This window comes from Oryctolagus cuniculus, chromosome 12, assembly GCF_964237555.1.
Source record: "Oryctolagus cuniculus chromosome 12, mOryCun1.1, whole genome shotgun sequence".
NCBI classification, from domain to species: Eukaryota; Metazoa; Chordata; class Mammalia; order Lagomorpha; family Leporidae; genus Oryctolagus; species Oryctolagus cuniculus.
In genome coordinates this window covers 21,387,783-21,395,392 of record NC_091443.1, presented here as the reverse complement: position 1 = coordinate 21,395,392, position 7,610 = coordinate 21,387,783, and the positions used below count along the sequence as shown (strand labels likewise).

At 51.5% G+C, this 7,610-nt stretch overlaps 1 long non-coding RNA gene across 2 annotated transcripts; it reads right to left on the bottom strand.

Moving 5' to 3' along the window:
- Positions 1 to 884: 884 nt before the first annotated feature.
- LOC138844536 (uncharacterized) lies at positions 885 to 7,041 on the bottom strand. 2 transcript variants are annotated; one of them, XR_011380447.1, is made up of 2 exons: positions 5,662 to 7,041; positions 885 to 1,105 (listed from the first exon to the last, which is right to left on the bottom strand). It is a non-coding gene; the product is annotated as an uncharacterized lncRNA (long non-coding RNA). The 2 variants fall into 2 exon arrangements; XR_011380448.1 differs by having other exon boundaries at positions 6,698 to 7,041.
- Positions 7,042 to 7,610: the final 569 nt, after the last annotated feature.

Genomic DNA, 7,610 nt, shown 5'->3' with positions numbered 1-7,610 from the left:
ACAGTGAGGCACCTGAGCCAACGAAGGACCTAAGGCGTTGGAACCAAATCCTGCAACGTGTCCAGCTCGTCATGGAGGGCAGCCAGTCCTAAGAGCCCCTGGGGGCAGGGTGCGCGCCTGCTGTCTTGCTAGTGGGGATAAAAGCAGAAAGCCAAGAGACCTTCTTGCCACCAGGAGAGCCTGACAAAGGACGCTGGTGTCGATCAGGCTCTGTTTGCTGGGAGCCACCGGAAAACTGTAAAGGGGGGAGGGTGGGATCAGGAAAGACAGACTGCACGCGAGTCCATCGGAAGAGCCCAGTGGTCCCCATGGCCCCATGCTCTGGGACCGCAGGGCAAGAGCAGCACCCGTGGTGCAGCATGGCTGGGGAGGGGCTCGAAGGAGCCCCCTGCCCATCGATGTCCTTCTCATCTGGTCCCCTGTAATTGCGCTGCTTGGTTAGCTCCTCTTGGCTCACTAAGTTTTCCCATTCATTGTTGTCCTCTTTTAAAACGTGGGCTCCTGAAGGGGATATTCCTTTGACTCAGCAACCATTTGGTGGAATTAGCTTATGATTTATGCAACCAATTTGAGTGGCTCCTCTGTGCTCAGTGTTGTGCTGGGCACTCCCATCCAGTGGAAACAGGACCTCCTGGAGGTGGCTAAGGGGCTGCAATTCAATTCAGAAGCATCTACTGGATACCTGCTGGCCACCCCACGGGGAGGATGAGAAACATACGTGATACCATCACCTCCCTCAGGGGGATTTCCCCTTGTTGGGGGAAATCAACACACACACACAAGACACAGACAGAGCAAGCAACTGCTTCTCCTTCTTCCTTCTTCCTTCTTCCCTCTTCCTCCTCCTCCTCCTCCTCCTCCTCCTCTTCTTCTTCTTCTTCTTCTTTTTTAAGATTTATTTATTTATTTGAAAGTTAGAGTTACACAGAGAGAGAAGAGGCAGAGAGAGAGAGGTCTTCCATCCGCTGGTTCACTCCCCAATTGGCTGCAATGGCCAGAGCTGTGCCGATCCAAAGCCAGGAGCTTCTTCCGGGTTTCCCACACAGGTGCAGGAGTCCAAGGACTTGGGCCATCTTCTACTGCTTTCCCAGGCCATAGCAGAGAGCTCGATCAGAAGTGGAACAGCTGAGTCTCGAATCAGCGCCCATGTTTGATGCTGGCCCTCAGACCAGGGCATTTACCCACTGTGCCACAGCACCGGCCCCACAACTGCTTCTTAAAGTGCTCGGAGCCAACACAGAGGGCAGAGCTAAGACCTCCAGGTCAAAGAGCCTTTCCAGAAATTCCGACCTACACTAACCTCTTCTTTAGGGAGCCTGGAAAATAAGCTAGTACAATCCCGCTGTTTTCTAAATAGTAACAGGGGTGTAACTTCCTGTTTCTATGCTCACCTTAGCTTCTACCCTACACCAAGCCCCATCCCTGCTAGGCCCAGCCCTGTTGAAAGGGAGTTATTCATAAGCATTTGCAGTGTGTTTACATAAGCATTCACACCCACCTTTTTCACTTCTCCCCTCCACCCTTGCCACGTCTTGGGGGTGGGCCGAGGAGTTCCACTTTTACTCAATGCCCACAAGACACATGGTTCCTGTCTGTCACGGCCACGCATCACAAGGTCCCCTTGTGAGAAAACCTCACCAACTCCAGGCTCAGGCTGTCCCTGGGAAGGGAGCACTAGGGCCACCTCCAAACTGCAGTAAAGGAGCAAGATTTTGGGGGGGGGGGGGAGCAGGCCTGGGCTGAATCCAGGCAGCAAGCAAGGAACTCTGCCTTTTCGTCACACTGTCATTGGTAAGTTGTGTTATCCTAGAAGGCTGTTTCAGACCAGAAATCTTCAGCAGCTGGATCGTAAGCGCAGGAGCAGGGCAGGCTGTGGTCAAGACACTGCCTGGGACACTGCGTTCTGTATCTGAGGGCCCGGATTCAAATCCGAGCTCCATCCTCCATTCGGCTTCCTGCGTGTGCACTCTGGGAGAGATCGGGCAGCGGCTCGAGAACTTTGGGTCCCTGCCACCCATGTGAGAGACCCAGATTGAGTTCCTGGTTCAGACTGTGGCCGTAGAGGGGGAGATCAGATCTGGGGAAGCCTGGAAGAGCAAACTAAGAAACTGGAATGCCAGGCATTGAGGCAGACAACACAGATTAGGGCAGCCGATGACGGTGGGGCTCGGAGCGGGGGAAGCTAGTTGACATCTGTGGACTAATCCAAACTCTCGAACAGAGGGTTTGTGCTCCTGGAAAGTAAGGTAGTTGGCATTGTCTGGCTGCACAGAATGAATGTCTTGTGGCTTGGAAGAAGCCTGGGTTACAACAATGTATTTTTTTGGTCAAAAGTAACCAAATTGTATGTTTAGGACCTGTGCATATAAATTTGACTAAAACTATTGTGAACAAATTGAACTCTATTTAGGTTTACTTTTGGCAGTGTTATAGGCTAGCAATTGTGAAACTATGAGGGTGCTTCCAGAAGTTTGTGGAATCATTGAATTAAAAGATAAATTCATTTTGGTGTAAAACATTTTTGAAACCTATGTAGAGTGTTTTCATAATATGCATTTTCCATTTTCCATGAACTTTTTCGAGGATCTATCCTATGCATGCATTTCAATTTTTTGCATCAAAATAAAATTATCCATTAATTCCATTTTTCCATGAACTTTTGGAAATACACCCATGCATTCTGTATTTCTGAGCTTGAGGTTAATAGAAGCCAGATTTCTCATTGTTGGAGAAAGAAATCAGAATACGGAAAGAGTGTGTATTGCATTAGAATTGTAGTATGAATCCATGTGTTTTTTTTTTGTTTTTATTATTTATTTATTTATTTATTTATTGACAGGCAGAGTTAGACAGTGAGAGAGAGAGACAGAGAAAAAGGTCTTCCTTCCATTGGTTCACCCCCCAAATGGCCGCCATGGCTGGCGCATGCGCCGATCTGAAGCCAGGAGCCAGGTGCTTCCTCCTGGTTTCCCATGCGGGTGCAGGGCCCAAGCACTTGGGCCATCCTCCACTGCCTTTCCGGGCCACAGCAGAGAGCTGGACTGGAAGAGGAGCAACCAGGACTAGTACCCGGCGCCCCAACCAGGACTAGAACCCGGGGTGCCGGCGCCACAGGTGGAGGATTAGCCTAGTGAGCTGCGGCGCCAGCCTGAATCCATGTTTTCTAATATGTATTGTATATGGTTACCTATTTCTCTGTGTGTGTGTGTGTGTGTGTGTGTATTATTACCTATCTGCTGAGAGGGTCTGGAAGCAAAGACACATCAAGAGGAAGGAGCGTATTTAGAGACCAGATCTTGATTCCTAATACTGCTCCCCAGTAAAGGAACCAGTAATCTTTCAGAAATGGCTCGTCCCAAGTCAAGGCATAAAGGGGTACATTGAAAGCACTCAAAACCCCACTTAATGCATGACGGTAAACAATGCTTGCGATGTATTATGCTCCAATGACTAAAAGGAGGACCCATGCCAACATAACCCTCCGGGAATGAAGGGAGATACCTGCTACGGTAGAATGTCAACTGATAAACACAGAAGGGACCCTGAAGGTGGACAGCCGGCAGTGGGGGGCAGGCCCTTGGCCCAGCGGTCAACACTGCGATCCCACATCAAAGCGCCCGTGAGTCTGGGCTTGGATCCTGACTCCAGCTTCCTGCTAAAGCAGGTCCTGGGAGGCGGCAGGTGATGGCTTGATTTTGTGGGTCCTTGCCACCCACGTGGGAGACATGGATGGGCTTCTTGGTTCCCAGTGTAGCCCAGCCCAGTGCAGCCCAGGCTTTCAGGGATTTGAGGAGTGAATCAGAGGAGTCTCTCTCTCTCTCTCTCTCTCTCTCTCTCTCTCTCTCAAAATAAGTAAATAAATAAAGTGCTGAATAGATGCTAAGTGGTGGGCAAGAGTTAGATAGGAAGTAGGATAACTAGAGTTCCACTTCCAACATCACGTAACCTCCAGTTAAGAGATACACCATCAATTCTGCAGTAGTCCTGCAGAACCTCTTACTCTGAATCTGATTAGGAAGAGATGACGTGAAAGACATCCTCCACCTAACTGGCCTGTGGTCTACAAATCTGAGGGGGCAGGAGGGAGGCGGGGGCCGGCCTTTGCTTCAGCAGTTACGACACTGCTTGGGATGTCTGTACCCGGAGCGCCTGGGTTTGAGCCCCACCTCTGCTTCAGTCCCGCTTCCTGCTAGTGCACACGGTGTGAGGCAGCCGGTGACGGTCCAAGTACTTAGATCCCTGCCACCCACATAGGGGTCCTGTGTTGAGTTTTGAGCTCCTGGCTTTGGCCTGGCCCAGCCCCTACTATTGTGGGCATTTGGGAAGTGAATAAGCAAATGGAAGATTTCTGTCTTTCTTTTTCTCTGCCTTTCAAATAAATAACACTTGAAAAATTAAAATATGAGGATCTTCCAAAAGCTCATGGAAAATGTATATTATAAAAAAAAGCATGGAATACAATTTTTTGGCATCCAAACTGTCCTTAAAATTTTTTAAAAGGTTTATTTATTTGAAAGAGTTATAGAGATAGAGGGAGAGAAAGAGAGGGATCGATGGTCCAATCTGTTGGTTCACCCCCAAGATGGCAGCAAGAGGCAGGACTGGGCCAGGCCGAAGCCAAGAGCCAGAAGCTTCATCTGGGTCTCCTACATGAGTGGCCCAGGCACTTGGGCCACCTTCCACTGCTTTTCCCAGAGCCTTAGCAGGGAGCTGGATCGGAATTGGAGCAGCCGGGATACAAACCGGCACCCATACAGGGTGCAGGTAGCGGCATAACCCACTGCGTCACGGCGCAGGTCCCCCCAAATTACCTTTCAATTTCATGGTCTGTGAACCTTTTGAAATACTCTCAAATTGGGGTCAAAAACACTAAACAGCTGTTCCAGAATAAAGGAAAATAAATACTCCTGGCAACTGAATGCTGTGTGTGAACTTGGATCTGACCCTGGACTTGGAGGGGAAAATAAGAGGAAGGACCCTGTCAGGCCAATTGATGAACTAGATAGCAGCAGTGTAGTAATGCTTAGCCACCTGGAGCTCACTTGGGGTCGTGTAAGGGGCATCTCTCTTTGTTCTTAGAAAGCACACACTGGGGCCGGCATAGTAGGTTAATCCTCCCTCCACCTGCAGTGCAGGCTTCCCATATGGGCACCAGTTCTAGTCCCGGCTGCTCCTCTACTGATCCAGCCCTCTGTTGTAGCCTGGGAGAGCAGTAGAAGATGGCCCAAGTGCTTGGGCCCCTGCACCTGCATGGGAGACTGGGAGGAAGCACCTGGCTCCTGGCTTTGGACATCTCCAACCATTGTGGCCATTTGGGAGTGAACAAACGGAAGGAAGACCTTTCTTTCTGTCTCTCCCTCTCACTATAACTCTACCTCTCAAATAAATAAATATAACATTTTTTAAAAAAGAAAAAGAAAGCACACACTAACACGCTTAGAGATTAAGATGCACCATGTCTGTGACTTACCCTTACAAGGTTCAGGGAGAGAAAGAGGAAGGGGCAAAGAGCGAGAGAACGATAAAGCAAAAGCAAGGCAAAATCACCAACAGTTAGTTGGGAGTGGGGAGCCTGAGTTCCTTGTACTGTTCTTGCAATGTAACTGGCAGACCGAAATTGTACCAAATTAAGAGAGCCTTCCCCAAACAAAACAAACCAACCTTGGGTGCGGTCAGGAGCCGGAACTCTCTGGCACTGGCATCCAGGAGGCCGGCGCTTCCTGCTGGGCCCAGGGCCAGCCCAGAGTGCGTCAGGCAGGCGTGGAGCCACTCCCCCAGGGTGGGCCCAGCTGGCTGGGGGGCCATCCCAGGTTCTGATGAGGACTTGGCCGAGGCTGGAGCGCAGCTCTGGCAGAGCCCAAGGCCACACAGCTGTTTCGTGTCAGATGATTCAGAGCTGGGGCAGCAGCGAGCTGGGCTCAGATTTAGCCTCTGCATTTACTGTTTAAGTCTGCTTTTGTTCCCAACGATCCCCACACAGAACATGCTTGTAGTTTTGCAAAGAGGCCTGACTTGTAAAAATCTGGTTAGCATGGCCAGAGAGCCAGGGTAAGCTCTCCTGGTTGGTGAGATAGTAACTAAGGCCCACTAGTACATCTCCCTGAGCAGTACTGTTCCAGAGAGGCCGGTGAACCCCTGCATTGCTAATTGTACAGTTGCCTCCATTTGGACCCTAGGAAGTGAGTTTTCCCAGTTTTTTTTTTTTTTTAAGGTTTATTTATTTATGTGAAAGTCAGAGTTACAGAGTGAATGGGGGGAGAGGCGCAGTTTCCATCTTTCCCCAAATGGCAGCCACAATGGTCAGGGCTGGACCAGGTCAAAGCCAGGAGCCTGGAACTCTATTTGGGTCTCCTGTGTGGGTGGCAGGGGCCAAGCACTTGGGCCACCTTCTGCTACCTTCCCAGGCACATTAGCAGGGAGTCGGATCAGAAGTGGAGCAGTCAGGACTTGAACCCAGTGCTCAAATGGGATGCTGGTGTTACAGAGGGTGGCTTAATCTGCTGTATCACAGTGGCCGGCCCAAGATTTTTGTTTTTGGTAATGTCACAAGTCCCACACACCAAGGGCCAAGGCAGGCTTCTTCACACATTCCGGAGGTGGGTATCAGCCACTCCTCTGTCAAGGTCAGGGGAAGCAGGTGGGGCCCAGCACCCTCCAAAGCCTGATCCCACCCTCAAAGTGCTTCCCAACCTCTGACCTCTTCTGGGTTGAAGCACGGAGCGGCCCCAGCTGCTGCTGCTGCCCTCGCCCTCAGCCTTCGTGCAGGAGAAGCTGTTTTTTTCACTCCCACCTGGGCTCACGCAGGGCGCAGCCCGACCTGGGAGCACCTGGCCAGCGTTAGGGAGCCGCCCTTCCCCAGAGCAGCCCGGACAACACAAACCCATTAAAGCCAGGGCTGACTCATCTGGGTGTGGAGGCTGCTGGGGCACATTCTTGCAACACCACCAGCAGCCTGGAGGACAGGCTGGGCAGAGCAATCCGCACTGTGGATTTTGTTTGCTTCTCAAGGCCTGTTCTCCGAGGCCTTCTCTGGCCTGGGCACTGAAATACACGCTGAGCGCGCCCACAGCTCCCAGTGGCCTGAGTCGGTTTTATATGGGGTCAGGGTTTTCCTCCCCCAGGGAATCACTGCTCTGGGGGTCTGAAGGCTCTGGCAGTGGGAGCCCATGAAACTTGGAGAATGAGAAAGGTTCAAGGTTAAGGAAGAGCGGCTGGGAGGCGACCTCTCCCCGCGATCCTCCTCCAAGGAGGTTGGTTCCTCTTGGCCTTGCACTTCCGGGTGGACAGAATTTCTGAGAGTGGCAGGCAGCCCTGCCTAGCACTGAGCACCCAGGCAGAGAGGGGCTGTGATCTGTTTCCAGGCCTCTGAAGCTGGGAGACAGAGCTCCAGTTTGTTGGAGATCAGTAGCACCTGGGAGGCGGGCAGGGAGACCCCGCAGGTCACCACAGGCAGTCTGGGTAGACCTAGCTTGCTCTCCTGGAAACTCCAAACCGGTTCCTCCAGGCAGTGATCTGAAGGGGAACCCCAGGCCCCTGAGAACAAACCCCATTCTGGTCCTGATGAGTAGTCAGTGCTTCGTAGGCCCAGCGGGGGGGCCCCCACCAAGGAC